The following is a 16,176-nucleotide window of genomic DNA, read 5'->3' on the forward strand; positions in this document are numbered from 1 at the left end:
AATCAAGCTGAAAAGTAGCATACACATTATACTACTACTTTATACACATACATAAACGCATGGAGAAGGGGCCTATAAAAACAGGTATTAACATTTTAATGGTGTTAACTCTGGAAAGCAGAGCTGAAGGGGAGCCTCAGTATTTTCTCTTATATACTCCAAATTGATGAATATTTACAAAAATGTATTCACATATATTTGAGTAAGAATATTTCTATTAATATGTAATCACCCTTGTCATTATGAAGTAGAGTAGTACCCCCTTATCCAACAGTTACGTTCCAAGACCCCAGTGGATGCCTGAAATTGCAGATCATACCGAATCCTATACATAGTACCAATTTTTTTTTTTTTTTTTTTTTTTTGAGACAGAGTCTTGCTGTGTCCCCCAGGCTGGAGTGCAGCAGCGCAATCTCGGCCCACTGCAAGCTCCGCCTCCCGGGTTCACGCCATTCTCCTGCCTCAGCCTCCCCAGTAGCTGGGACTACAGGCACCCGCCACCACACCCAGCTAATTTTTTGTATTTTTAGTAGAGACGGGGTTTCACCGTGTTAGCCAGGATGGTCTTGATCTCCTGACCTTGTGATCCGCCTGCCTCGACCTCCCAAAGTGCTGGGATTACAGGCTTGAGCCTCCACGCCTGGCCAGTACCATGTTTTTCAATCTGATATCCAAGAAGGCTAAGTGACTAATGGGCAGGTAGCATACACAGCGTGGATATGCTGGACAAAGGGGTAATTCACATCCCAGGTGGGATGAACAAGATAGCACGAGATTTCATCAAACTACTTGGAATGACACACAATTTAAAATGTATGAACTGTTTATTCCTGCAATTTTAGACCACACTTGACCAAAGTAGCTGAAACCCCAGACAATGAAAACATGGATAAGGGAGGACTGCTGTACATCAAGACCTTTTATTATGTAACCAAGATAACAAATCAACTCCCACACAATTTATCAGCAGTGACTGAAATTAGAAGACATTAACCTAAGGAACATTATCCAACTTGCTGTTAAATTACTCAATATACTCATGATTAATAAGGTAATTAGGTTTAAAAAGGTACAAAAAATATTCCTGAGTATGCCTCTATCATGGGTCCTACAAAGATCTTGCCCTTAGTAGACAACTACTCCAGCTTAAACACGGATACACCAAACTTGTCAAGTAAACAGTGACATTTCTAAAAGAAGGATAACCTAAGGAGTTATTCTCAAGTTTTCATTTACTATTTTGTATAATCCTAGAAGTGAACATGTTAACAAAGATAAGATTATACCTGCCAGACTGGCAAAAATTAGAAGTAGGCTTTCAAATATTGGCCAATATAAATGTATAAATTGATATGACCATTTTAGACACTAATTTGGCAGTATGTAATGAAAAGTATGCTTTAATGAAAGGTATCCACATACCTTAAGACACAGCAATTCCATTCCTGGACACACACCACCACAGAAATTTGTACACAGCACCATGAAGACACATGTATGCATTTTGTGGTAGTAAGGAAGTAGAAGAATGCTAAGTGTCCATTTCAAGAGGACAAATGAGGCCAAGTACGGTGGTCCATGCCTATAATCCCAGCAGTTTGGGAGGTCCGGGCAGGAGGATCGCTTGAGGCCGGAGCTCAAGACCAGTGTGGGCAACATGGCGAGACCCCCTCTACAGAATATTTAGAAATTAGCTGGGTGTGGGGGTGCACGCCTTTAGTCCTAGCTACTTGCAAGGGTGAGGTGGGAGGCTCACTTGCGCCCAGGAGATCAAGTCAAGGAGGCAACAGAGAGCTATGTTCATGACACTGCACTCCAGCCTGGGTGACAGAGTGAGACCCCGTATACAAAAAAAAAAGAACAAATAAAATTTGACAAAAACATGACAGAATACTATGCAGCAGACAAAATTAATTAAACAGCTGTACTTAAAGCAACATGGGTAGTCCTTAAAAATAGAAACTAAAGATGTAAGGAACAGGGTTCTAGGTTCAGTGTCTCTTTCACTGAATGAAGCTGTAAAACCTGAACAGAATGCATGTAGCAGCTATCTGAGAACTATGAAAAATAACAGCAGATGGACAAAGAAGACCACAATTTGAAGTACCAATAAACTGGCAGCGAGTTTATCATTTTTCCCTCTGATGTTCCCCGGCCTGGATGCACAGCAGGCTGAAACCCGGAAATGAGCATCAGCAGACAGAAAGAGCATCAAGAGCTCTCTAGTCCTGGCTTGAGGAACTAGAAAGGGGACCCCTGGTATAGACAGAGAGTGGGTGATACTCACTGGGAAAATCTCAACTCACACATCAACCTGAGACAACACCAACGTTGGAATTAACTGACAAAGACTTTAAAGCAGCTACTATAAAAATGCTGGCTGGGTGCAGTGGCTCACGCCTGTAATCCCAACACTGTGGGAGGCCAAGGCGGGTGGTGTTCGAGACCAGCCTGGGCAACATGGTGAAACCCCTCCTCTACGAAAAATACAAAAATTATCCGGGCATGGTGGCACACGCCTGTAGTCCCAGCTACTCAAGGGACTGAGGCAGGAGAATCGCTTGAATTGGGGAGGCGGAGGTTGCAGTGAGCCGAGATCGTGCCATTGCACTCCAGCCTGGGTGACAGAGCAAGACTGTCTCCAAAAAAAAAAAAAAAAGCTGCAACAAGTAATAGAAATTTCTCTTGAATGGAAAGATTAAAAAGTAAAGACAGGCCGGGCGCAGTGGCTCACACCTGTAATCCCAGCACTTTGGGAGGCCGAGGCGGGTGGATCGTGAGGTCACGAGTTCAAGACCAGCCTGGCTAACGTGGTGAAACCCCATCTCTACTCAAAATACAAAAATTAGCTTGGTGTGGTGGCACGTGCCTGTAGTCCCAGCTTCTCAGGAGGCTGAGGCAGAGAATTGCTTGAACCCGAGAGGCAGAGGTTGCAGTGGCTGAGATCACGCCACTGCACTCCAGCTGGGCAACAGAGCGAGACTCCGTCTCAAAAAAAAAAAAAAAAAAAGTAAAGACATAAAGAGGAAACAAATCTTAGAATTAATCCTTGCTTCTCAGGGGGCTGAGGCAGGAGGACTGCTTGAGTCTAGTTTAATTGACTAGCCTGAGCAATATGGTAAGATCCTGTCTCAAAATAAAAATAAAAACAAAAAATCTTAGAATAAAAAAATACAAACCAAAGAAAGAAACTGTATGGACTAAACACCAGAATGGGAAATGACAGAGAAAAGAGCCAGGACACTTGTAGGTAAGTCAATAGAAAGTATCTAATCTGAAAAAAAAGAGAGAAAAAAATTGAAAAAAGTGAACAAAGCCTTACAGATCTGTAGGACAAAAGCAAGGGGTCTTAATGACAGTTGGGTCACTAAATCCAATAAGAGGGCCGGACGCGGTGGCTCACACCTGTAATCCCAGCACTTTGGGAGGCCGAGGTGGGCAGATCACGAGGTCAGGAGATCGAGACCACCCTGGCCAACAAGGTGAAACCCCGTCTCTACTAAAAATGCAAACAATTAGCCAGGCGTGGTGGGCGGGCGCCTGTAGTCCCAGCTACTCGGGAGGCTGAGGCAGGAGAATGGCGTGAACCCAGGAGGCGGAGATTGCAGTGAGCAGAGATCGCACCACTGCACTCCAGCATGGGCAACAGAGAGAAAGAGACTGTCTCAAAAAAAAAAAAAAAAAATCCCGTAAGGATAGGAGAAAGAATATTTTTATTCTTTAAAAACGTTATTTAAAATATTGCCTTTCTCAGATCTTGATTTAAAAAAAAAAAAAGAAAAAATACTGCCTGAAAACTTCCCAAATTTAGCAAAATACATTAACTCTACAGACTCCAAAAGCTTAGCAAACTTGAATCAGACAAAATCCAAAGAAATACATGTCCAGATTCATAATCAAACTGCTAAAACCCAAAGACAATTTTTTTTTTGAGACGGAGTCTCGCTCTGTTACCCAGGCTGGAGTGTAGTGGCACGATCTCGGCTCACTGCAACTTCTGCCTTCCAGGTTCAAGCGATTCTCCTGCCTCAACCTCCCGAGTAGCTGGGACTACAGGCATGAGCCATCGCACCCAGCCGACAAATTTTTTAAAATATTGAAAGCAGTCAGGGAAAAACGATGCATTACCTACAACGGACCTATTAAATGACTGTAGATTTCACTTCAGAAACCAGGGAGACCAAAAGGAAGCGAAAAAACGTTTTTAAAGTGCTGAAAAAAAAGAACTGTCAACTTAAAATTATATATCCAGGGAAAATATCCCTCAAAAATAAAGTCATTCTCAGATGAGGGAAAACTAGTAAGAGAATTTGTCACCAGTAGACCTGATCTAAAAGAATTGCGGGCCAGGTCTGGTGGCTCACACCTGGTAATCTCAGCACTTTGGGAGGCCATGTCAGGTGGATCACCTGGGGTCAGGAGTTTGAGACCAGCCTGGCCAACATGGTGAAACCCCGTCCCTACGAAAAAAAAATACAAAAAATTAGCTGGGCGTGGTGGCGGGTGCCTGTAATCCTAGCTACTCAGGAGGCTGAGGCAGGAGAACCGCTTGAACCCAGGAGGTAGAGGCTGCAGTGAGCCGAGATCCCGCCACTGCACTCCAGCCTGGGCAACAAGCGCAAAACTGTGTCTCAAAAAACAAAACAAAACAAAACAAAAAGGCTGGGCGCAGTGGCTCGCACCTCTAATCCCAGCACTTTGGGGGGCTGAGGTGGGCGGATCACGAGGTCAGGAGATTAAGACCATCCTGGCTAACACAGTGAAACCCCGTCTCTACTAAAAACACAAAAAATCAGCTGGGCGCAGTGGCGCTCGCCTGTAGTCTCAGCTACTCGGGAGGCTGAGGCAGGAGAATCGCTTGAACCCGGGAGGCAGAGATGGCACCACTGCACTCCAGCCTGGGTGACAGAGTGAGACTCCATTTCCAAAAAAAAAAAAAAAAAATTGCTCAAGAAGTTTTTAATGCAGAACGGAAGTGTTAACCAGAAGGAAACCCAGAACATTATAAAGCAAGAGTTACAGAAATGGCGAATATCTGTTATAGATGGCTCTGCAAGTCTCTTAAAATATGTTTGACAATTAAAAACAAAACCAGTACTGTCTGATAGAGCTTTCAATGTAGGTAAATGTGATACATAAGATAACCAAAACATTATGGGATAAAGGGAAGAAGGGTAAAGAGATCATCTATAGAATAGTAAGGTTTTCATACTCCATGAGAAGTGGAAAAACATTGACTGGAAGTAGCCTATGAAAACAAGTTCGGCTGGGTGCGGTGGCTCACGCCTGTAAGGCCAAGGCAGGTGGATCGCCTGAGGTCAGGAGTTCAAGACCAGCCTGGCCAACATGGTGAAACCCCGTCTCTACTAAAAATACAAAAAATTAGCTGGGCATGGTGGTGGGCGCCTGTAATCCCAGCTACTAGGGAGGCTGAGGCAGGAGAATCACTTGAACCCAGCAGACGGAGGTAAGCTGACATGGTGCCATTGCACTCCAGCCTGGGCAACGAGAGTGAAACTGTCTCAAAAAAAAAAAAAAAAAAAAAAAAAAAGAAAAGAAAAGTTAAGTTAATCCATTGTAATCCCTAGAGCAACCACTAAAAAATACTATACGGCCGGGCATGGTGGCTCATGCCCATAATCGCAGCACTTTGGGAGGGCGAGGCGGGTGGATCGCAAGGTCAGGAGTTCGAGACCAGGCTGGCCAACATAGTAAAACCCCATCTCTACTAAAAATAAAAAATTAGCCCGGTGTGATGGCACGCACCTGCAGTCCCAGCTACTTGGGAGGCTGAGGCGGGAGAATCGCTTGAACCCGGGAGGCGGAGGCTGCAGTGAGCTGAGACCATGCCACTACACTCCAGCCTGGGTGACACAGTGAGACTCCATCTCAAAAAACAAATAAACAAAAACACTATGCAAAAAAAAAATTTTAATGGAATTTAAAAATATGTTCAAATAGCCCAAAAAGCAGGAAACAGAAACAAAAATGAGAGAACAGAAAACAAATAATAAAATGTAGACCTAAACTCAAACATTCAAAAATTACATAATTAAATGAAAATGGTATAAACACAATTAAAAGACAGATATTGTGAGAATGAACCAAAAAACGATCCACTATATACTGTCAACAACAAACTCACTTCAAATATAATAATGTAGGTAGTTTAAAAGTAAAGTATGGGAAAGGTATATATGCAAACACTAATCAAAAGAAAGTTGGAGGCCAGGTATGGTGGCTCATGCCATAAGCCCAGCACTTTGGGAGGCTGATGTGGGAGGATCACTGGAGCTCAGGAGTTCAAGACCTGCCTAAGAGCAAGATCCCATCTCTACAATTAAAAATAAAAATTAGCTGGACATGGTAGCATGTGCCTGTAGTCCCAGCTACTTGGGGGGACTGAGGTGGGAGAATTGCTTAAGCCCAGGAGGTCAAGGCTGCAGACAGCCATGTTTGTGCAAGTGCACTCCAGACTGGGCAACAGAGCAAGATCCTGTCTCAAAACAACAACAGGCCGGGCACAGTGGCTCATGCATGTAATCCCAAAACTTTGGCAGGCCGAGGCAGGTGGATCACTTAGGTCAGGAGTTCGAGATCAGCCTGGTCAACATGACGAAACCCCATCTCTACTAAAAATAAAAAATTAGCCAGGCGTGGTGGCATAAGCCTGTAATCCCAGCTACTTGGGAGGCTGAGGCAGGAGAACTGCTTGAACCTGGGAGGCGGAGATTGCAGTGAGCCGAGATCACACCACTGCACTCAGCCTGGGCAATAACAGCGAAACTCCGTCTCAAAACCACCACCACCACCACCACCAAACAAACAGAACGTTGGAGGGGTTACATTAAAATCAGACAAAGTAGACTTCGGAGAAAGGAAAACCAGGAATACAGGAGGACATTACATAAGCATAAAAGGGTGAAGTCACCAGGAAGATACAACAATCCTAATTGTGAATGCACCCAACAACAGAGCTTCAAAAACACAAAGCAAAAACTAACACAGAGGAAAGGAGAAATAAACAAATCTAATTATAGTTAGAGGCTTCAACATACCTCCCCCACCGTAATTGATCAACCTAGCAGACAGAACACAAACAAGGACAGAGAACTGAACACCATCACCAACTGACGGCATCTCATTGACATTTATAGAACATTACACCCAACACAGCAGTGTACTAGAACATTCATGAATGTAGGACATAGCTGGGGTTCTAAAACCAAACTTAACAAATTAAATAGGACCAGGCATGGTAGCTCTCACCTATAACCTCAGCTACTTGAGAGGCTGAGGTAGAAGGATCGTTTGAGGCCAAGGGACCAGCCTGAGTAACACAGTAAGACCTCGTCTCTATTAAATTTTTTAAAAAGAAGAAAACAAAACCCAAATTAAATAGAATTGAAGTCATACCAAGAATGTTCTTTAACTGTAATGGAATTAAACTAGAAATCAACAGAAAATCTCTTAACATTTGGGAATTCAACAATATACTTCTAGATGAACTGCTTGGAAGTCAAAGAGAAAGCTTCAAGTGAAAAAAAATTTTAAAGGTTTATACTAAAAAAATATATATATATATATGTAACAAATTTGTGGGATGTAGCTAAGGCAGTGCTTAGAGAAAAATTTATATCATTAAGATTTTAATTAGAAAAAAAGAGGCCAGGCTCAGTGGTTCACACCTGTAATTCCAGCACTTTGGGAGGCCAAGGGGAGAGGATCACTTGAGGCCAGGAGTTTGAGACCAGCTTGGACAACGTAGCAAGACCCCATTCTCTACAAAAAAAATTAAAACATTAGCAGGGCATGGTGGCACACACCTGGAGTCCCAGCTACTTGCAAGGCTGAGGCAGTGAGCACAAGAGTTTGAGGAGGCAGTGAGCTATGATCATGCCACTGCACTCTAGGCTGGACAACAGAGCAAGACTCTGTCTTTCCAGAAAAAAGGTCTCAAATTACTAATCTAAGCTTCCACGTTAAGGAACCAGAAAAAGAGCAAAATCAAACCAAAGTAAGCAAAAACAACAAAAAGAAAGCAAAAATCAATGAAATAGAAGAAAAAATAGAAAAAAAAAAAAATCAAGGAAACTAAATGCTGCTTCTTCAAAACGATTTTTTAAAAACTGACATACCTATATAACAAACTCACAAAGAAAAAGAACATATAAACATATAAATTATCACTATCAGCGATGAAAGGGTGAATATCACTACAGATTCTAAAGACTTTTAAAGGTGATATTATAACCAACATATATCTATAAATTCAACAATTAAATGAAATAAACAAATCCCTCAGAAACTCAAATTTACTAAATTTGACACAAAGAAATAGAAAATATAACTGCACTAGATCTATTACAAAAATTGAATCTAGGCCAGGCACAGTGGCTTACGCCTATAATCCCAGCACTTTGGGAAGCCGAGGCGGGCAGATTACTTGAGGTCAGGAGTTCGAAACCAGGTTGGCCAACGTGGTGAAACCCCATCTCTACTAAAAATACAAAAATTAGCCAGGCGTGGTGGCAGGCATCTGTAATCCCAGCTACTTGGGAGGCTGAGGCAGGAAAATCACTTGAACCCAGGAGGTGGAGGTTGCAGTGAGCCGAGATCACACCACTGCATTCCAGCCTGGGTGACACAGCCAGACTTTGTCTCAAAAAAAAAAAAAAACAATTAAATCTAAAATTAAGAACCATTCCCAAAGAAAATCCAGGCCCAGGTGGCTTCTCTGGCAAATTCTATCAAACATCTAAGGAAAATCAGTACCAATATTACATGAACCTTCACACCTCTTGGGCTGGTATGAGAATTAAGTGAAAATTTGTGAAGAAATTAGCACATTGTGTTATATGTACACAGTAAGCACCATGTAAACATTTGTTAAATAAATTCCAGTCAATGGACCCATATTTTAAAAAGTCTTAGCTCTTCATCTAAAGATTAGCTAGCCTTTTTTGTGTGTTTTATGTTAAAATAAGATGTTTAAGGCATGCTTTGTAACTTTTTCCCCCGGTTTAACAATTCTGATTAATCTGTTTCAATCTCACTGCAAGACAACTGTTTCTTACATACTGCCTAGCACAGTATGTCACCCACACACCGCCTAGCACAGTGTTTTATACAAAGCTGTCGCTCATGTATTATGTTAATTAGTAGAAAATTTAATTAAAAACCACATGCTTTTAAAAAAATTCTTCAAATTTATATAATCTAGTTTTGTTTTAGAATTAAGGAAAGAAAAGCAATTTGCTAAACTATTTTGTTAAGTACTGAGGATTTTTCAACTCCTATTCAACAGATCCCCATTTTACGAAGAAACTAATCATTAAAGACAATGACAGTAAACCACAAAAGTAGTAACTAAAGGATATATCCTAAATGATTACCAGTACATTAAATAAATCAGACTAAAAACGAATTTAAAGCAAAAGACTAGGCAGGGCGCAGTGGCTCACACCTGTAATCCCAGCACTTTGGGAGGCCGAGGCGGGCAGATCATGAGGTCAGGAGATCGAGACCATTCTGGCTAACGCAGTGAAACCCTGTCTCTACTGAAAATACAAAAAATTAGCTGGGCGTGGTGATGGCGCCTGTAGTCCCAGCTACTCGGCAGGCTGAGGCAGGAGAATGGCGTGAACCTGGTAGGTGGAGCTTGCAGTGAGCCAAGATCGTGCCACTGCACTCCAGCTTGGGCGACAGAGCAAGACTCCGTCTCCAAAAAAAAGAAAAAAAAACAAAAGACTGACTTAATTACTATCTCAGAATTTGAACCTGTTTCCAAAGCTAAACATAACATAAACTTTGTTATCTTGTTTGATTAGGAACATTAATTTTGGAGATAATAACCTAAAAGTTAATAAAATATTCTAGTCAACATTTACTATTCATATATACATTAACAAATAAACAAATTTTTATACATATGTGATTATATACACATCACATACTAACACTGTCCAGTAAGTAATCTAAAATTCTTTTTGTGATTCAGAGGTTACTCTAAAATCACTCTGTGCTTCAACATCTTTACTGTCATTCACTCACTCACCAAGTATTTATTGAGTGCTATTCTATTAAGCACTGTGCTAAGCCACTGTCTACAACAGACATCCAAATGAGAGCTTCCCTAGCCTTCAAGGGGCTCACAATCAAATGGGTATAGCGGACATAAAAACAACTATAAGACAAGTAAGCAATTATAACATAAACTCTAAAAAATGGTTATGAACTAGTGACCACAATCCTAGTTCTCGGTATTGTTTATATACATAAATATACTTATCTTTATTAGTGTAACACCATTATTTTTATTAGTGTCACACATGGATCAGCAGCCCAATCCTTCACTTTACTCTAATTCTTAACACTGGCATAGCAAACCCATCTAGTTCCTCTTTTATCACTCAGCTCGCTGAGACTTCGGGAGCTAGATAGCCTCTCCATCCTGAATAAGCAAAGTAAAACCGTGGACTGAGTCCTTCCTCTTAGGATATTTGGGCGAGGAAAAGAATCAGAACTGCTGCCCAAAATAGTGAAGCTGCCCAGAGGTAATGATCCTGAAAGCTCTATTCAAAGTAGTAGTAGCTAAAAGTAGCCAAAAAAAAAAAAAAAGACTTCCTAAGGGAGTAACTTCAGTGTTTGTAGCTCTAAAAGTACGAAGTGAGGAGGGGAGAGAGCAGGGTCAAGACTGGCTACAGACATTCCAATACGTACAAAAGCTTTTGGTTTTGAAATGTATTATTTTATTTATTCTGATCTTTTTTTTTTTTTTTTTTTTTGAGACTGAGTTTCCCTCTGGTTGCCCAGGCTGGAGTGCAATGGTGCGATTTCAGCCTACTGCAACCTCCGCCTCCCAGGTCCAAGCGATTCTCCTGCCTCAACCTCCCAAGTAGCTAGGATTACAGGTGTCTGCCACCACACCCAGCTAATTTTTTTTTTCTTTGAGACACAGTCTCGTTCTGTCACCCAGGCTAGAGTGCAGTGGTACGATCTCGGCTCACTGCAACCTCTGCCTCCTGGCTTCACGCCATTCTCCTGCCTCAGCCTCCTGAGCAGCTGGGACTACAGGCACCCACCACCATGCCCGGCTAATTTTTTATATTTTTAGTAGAGACAGGGTTTCACCGTGTTAGCCAGGATGGTCTCGATCTCCTGACCTTGTGATCCACCTGCCTCGGCCTCCCAAAGTGCTGGGATTACAGGTGTGAGCCACCGCGCCCGGCTGTTCACCCAGCTAACTTTTTCTATTTTTAGTAGAGACAGGGTTTCACCATGCTGGCCAGGCTGGTCTCAAACTCCTGACCTCAGGTGATCCACGCGCCTCGGCCTCCCAGAGTGCTGGGATTACAGGTATGAGCCACCGCTCCCAGCCTGAGTTTTTTTTGTTGTTGTTCTTATAAAAGAAGTAATTCGAACAAATTTAGGTATGACCACTGTATTGCAGTTACGAAGATGTGACGTTAGAGTAGAAACAGACACAATGAGGTGCTAGGACACATTTCCGAGATAATACAGCCCAATTCCTTTATCTTTTTAAAAATTTTTATTAGTAGAGATGGAGCCTTGCTATGTTGACCAGGCTGGTCTCCCAACTCTTGGGCTCAGCAATCCTCCTGCCTCAACCTCCCAAAGTGCTGGGATTACAGGCATGAGCCGCCACACCTGGTGGTCCAATTCCTTTAGAAGCATTACATGTACAAGTGGCACAAAGTTTACTGTGTATTTTCACACTATAATCAAATCTTCACTGGCCAAACTAATTAAGACTGAAAATTTAATTAAAAAAAAAAGACTGTAAGATCAACAGCATCATGTGTTTGTTATTTACAAGAAAATAAGGCTTCAGAATTCAGAGACCATCAAAATTTTCTTGAAGGAGCTATAAATACTGAAATGCACAGGCATTACCAAAGTATCTTCATCTTGTTCTCAATAAAATTGAGATAAAAACATTACGGAAAATTCACTGGGTCTTTTACCAAGAGTGTTTCCTTTTTTTTTTTTTTTTTTTTGAGACAGAGGCTTGCTCTGCTGCCCAGGCTGGAGTGCAGTGGTGCCATCTCGGCTCACTGCAATCTCCGCCTCCCAGGTTCAAGTGATTCTCCTGACTCAGCCTCCCGAGTAGCTGGGAGAACAGGCACCCTGCTAATTTTTGTATTTTTAGTAGCGATGAGGTTTCGCCATGTTGACCAGGCTGGTCTCGAACGCCTGATCTCGTGATCTGCCCACCTCAGCCTCCCAAAGTGCTGGGATTACAAGCGTGAGCCACCACTCCCGGCCTATTCCTTTTTTTTTTTTTTTTAAAGACAAGAGTCTCACTCTGTGGCCCAAGCTGGATTTTGGCTCACTGCAACCTCCACCTCCTGGGTTCAAGCAATTCTCCTGCCTCAGCCTCCCAAGTATTACAGGTGCCCACCACCATGCCCAACTAATTTTTGTATTTATAGTAGAGAGGGGGTTTCACCATGTTGGCCAGGCTGGTCTTGAACTCCTAACCTCACATGATCCGTTCACCTCAGCCTCTCAAAATGTTGGGATTACAGGCATGAGCCACAGTGCCCTGCACCAAGAGTGTTGTTTTTTTTTTTTTTGAGAGAGAGAGAGTATCTCTGTCACCCAGGCAGGAGTGCGGTGGCGCCATCTTGGCACATTGTAATCTCCACCTCCCAGGTTCAAATGATTCCCCTGCCTTGGCCTCCCAAGTAGGTGGGATTACAGGTGCCCACCACCACACCTGGCTAATTTTTTTGTATTTTTAGTAGAGAAGGGGTTTTACCATGTTGGCCAGGCTGGTCTCGAACTCTTTATCTCAAGTGATCTCCCTGCCTCAGCCTCCCAAAGTGCTGGGATTACAGGCGTGAGCCACGGTGCCTGGTCAAGAGTGTTTCTTAAGGCATAGTTTTACAAAGCTATACTCATGGACTGAGCAATATAGAATCCTTCTCATCGTATCTTGTTACAGTCTAAAACCTTGTAGTAAACGCTAATATTCCACTCAGTAATAATTTTTTTCTTTCTTTTTTTTTTTTGAGACGGATTCTCACTCTGTCGCCCAGGCTAGAGTGCAGTGGCACCATCTCACTTCACTGCAACCTCCGCCTCTCGGGTCGAGCAAGCAATTCTCCTACCTCGGCCTTTGGAGTAGCTGGGACTACAGGCCACACCAACACTCCAGGCTAATTTTTGTATTTTTAGTAGAGACAGGGTTTCACCACGTTGTCCTGGCTGGTCTCAAACTCCTGACCTCAGGCGATCCACCCGCCTCGGCCTCCCAAAGTGCTGGGATTACAGGCGTGAGCCACCGTGCCTGGCCTCCACTCAGTAAGAATTTTTTTTTTTTACCAATTCTCCAAACTTTTGACCATCTGTACCATATAAGTAATGCTGAAATAAGTATTCATAGGCATATTACTTTTCCTGTATTTGGAATGACTAATTATACTACTCTTTCTTTTTTCTAGTTTTATTGTAAAACCCTGGGATTTTATTCTGATTATCTTACAAGAACCAGAGCTTAAATCAAACAAACTAGAGATGGAGATTCTGGAGCTCCTGATAATTTAGAAACCAGAGACGTTAAGAACAAAGAGGGAGAATGAAAAAGTATTTGGACAAAATAATAATACTATTTTTAAAATAAGATATACGAAACTGGATGACTTTAAAATGTAACACTAACACTGGGGATTCAAAATACTTCTACTCCCAGCATTTTGGGAGGATCACTTGAGCCCACGAGTTCAAGACCAGTCTGGGCAACATTAAGAAACTCTCCCCTCCCGACCCCGACCAAAAAAAAAAAAAAAGGCCAGGCGTGGGCCTGTAGTGTCAGCTACTACTCCCGAGGCTGAGGCGGGAGGATCACTTGAGTCCTGAAGGTCGAGGCTGCAGGCAGCGTGCACTACAGCACTCCAGCCTGGGAAACAGAGTGAGACCCCCGTCTGCAAAACAAAAACAAATACAAAAAAAAAGGAAGTGTTTTCTTTTTTTTTTTTTTTTTTTTGTTTAGACAGGGTCTCACTCTGTCCTCCAGACTGGAATGCAGTGGCACGATTACCGACTCACTGTAGCCTCCACCTCCCAGGCTCAAGCAATCCTTCTACCTCAGCCTCCCGGACTATAGATGCAGGCCTCCACGCCTGGCTATGTTTTTATTTTTGCAGAGAACGGGGTTTTGCTATGTTGCCCACGCTGTTCTCCAACTCCTAAGCTCAAGTCATCATCCCACCTAGCCCTCCCCAAGTGCTGGGATTACAGGGGTGAGCCACCACATCTGGCCAGTTTTATCTTCTAATGACTATTACCAAGTCCCCCTAACCCAAAAGTTCTGAGGAAGCAAATTTCCCACAAACTATTGGCTTGTAGGTACAAAAGCCAAAAGGCTTCTACTGGGAAAGCAGAGGGAAATATATACATATATATTTCAACTATTATTAAATTAGAAAAATACAGACGTAGGAGGGGTATAGATAAAACAAGATTAGACATGAGTTGATCGTGTTTGAAGATGGATGAGAGAATTCATTATACTCCTGTCTGCTTGAAATTTTCCATAATAAAAAGTTAAAATATTACACATAATTTTAAAATTCAAGTTTCCCGTAAAGATCTGTTTAAGACCAGACTTTAAGTTTACTACGACAGACAGTGTCTTTTGTAATTAACCTACAGCTCCTGGGTCCCGACCATCCTCAAAGTTTATGCTGTCGAGTTCCAAGAGCTCACCTCCATTACCCCGGAAGAGGAGCATCGAGAAAAACAAAGAGGAGAGGCGCAAGGATCCTTCCAAGACCTCTCACTACACACGCAGGGATCCGAGAAAGCGGGCAGAGGCCGCTCCTCGCTTCAGCGAAAGAAATTGTAATTTTCTCAGGCCAAAGTGGACCCAAGTCCGTTCCCCTAGCCCAGAAACAAGCCCAGGAGGCCACCCCGCCCAGTGGAAACGGCCCGGACTCGGGGGCATCCGCCTCTCGCGGCACTGGAGGCTCCGACCTTCCCGAAGTCTCTCCGGGCCAGAAAAGACGGGGTAGGGGTGTCGCCGAGGAGCCCTCGCCGAGGCCGCGGCGTTTCCGCCCCAGGGAAGACACACCTCGGGGCAGGAGGACTAGGAGAAAGTTAAGCGGCTTCGAGTATCCAGGACCAGCGGCCTCCGAGCCGCTCGCGGCCCTGCCACGCCCCCCACCCAGGCCTGGGCGGCCTCCTGCGCCGCGGGCCCTCGAGGGCCTGACCTCCGGTCTGATCCTCACTTCCACTATCCTTCCCTTTCTCCTCAGCTGCCCCCTCCGAAGTCGTTTGAATCCCGGGCTCTAGCGCTAGCTAGAAACCGCCAAATCAGGAGCGCAGAAGGAAGAGGAAGACAGAGACCTCTGACGCCGAGGATGCCACACTCACCTAACCGAATCCTGCCGTGAACACAGCAGACACCGACTTCAGGGTTCACCATCCAAAATGGCGGCTCCCTCGGCCTCAGCACAGCAAGCACGGGCGGAGGGATCCACGGGGCGACATAGCCACGCCCCCCTTTCCAGGGATTGGCTGCGCGATCGCCGCTGCCGGGACCCACGCGCTGACTCGGGGCATCCTCCCTCGGTTTCCTTTGGAGTCGGCGCGGCCGGGGACTACTTCCCGCGGCGGAGGCACGGGAGACGATGGGAGAAGCGCAGCGCCGGCTGAGTCAGCTGCTGGGGGCGCGCCCTTAATTTCGCTCTGGGCGCGGTGAGGCCAGCCACAGCTGTTGATTCTCGGACTCTGCGCCCACGGCCTCACCGCGCCGGCCTCACCGCGCCCAGTGCCTTCGTTCCGGATTCTTCCACAACCGGCTCCCAGTACCGCCTCTCTGACGCCGGGAGTTGCTCCCTGAGATTTGCTGCCGCCCTTCGCTGGACTTTCCCCCTGGGTGGAGCGGCCGAGCAGGTTTCGAAGCCTCCGTATCCCTGACTCTTCACCCAGCGCCTCCATGTCCCTCTACGTGCTCTACGCGTTCCCCCGCCCCGCTTTTTTAAGCCGTCCAGTTGCCCTTTCGACCAGCGTCGCTCCGGTCTGTGTGGTGTAATTCAGTAGTGGTTCCTCAGCAACACATTCTCTGGCGATTTCCCTAATTTATCTCGGTATTCAGAGAAAACATTTAACTTGGTTACCTTTGTTTTTAACTTGAAAACCATTATCTCT

At 44.2% G+C, this 16,176-nt stretch overlaps 1 protein-coding gene across 4 annotated transcripts in view; it reads right to left on the reverse strand.

The window, feature by feature from the left end:
- Positions 1-15,468, reverse strand: part of IST1 (IST1 factor associated with ESCRT-III) — a 34,913-nt gene extending 19,445 nt beyond the window's left edge. For 2 of the 4 annotated variants that reach the window (XM_063653964.1, XM_063653963.1), the window contains exon 1: positions 15,400-15,468. The gene's annotated coding sequence lies outside the window, so the exon portion shown is untranslated. Of the gene's footprint in view, positions 1-7,688; positions 7,783-15,399 lie in introns of all 4 variants that reach the window. The other 2 variants (XM_063653962.1, XM_054453244.2) reach the window with 2 other exon arrangements.
- Positions 15,469-16,176: the final 708 nt, after the last annotated feature.

Source organism: Pongo pygmaeus, chromosome 18 (assembly GCF_028885625.2).
Source record: "Pongo pygmaeus isolate AG05252 chromosome 18, NHGRI_mPonPyg2-v2.0_pri, whole genome shotgun sequence".
NCBI lineage: Eukaryota > Metazoa > Chordata > Mammalia > Primates > Hominidae > Pongo > Pongo pygmaeus.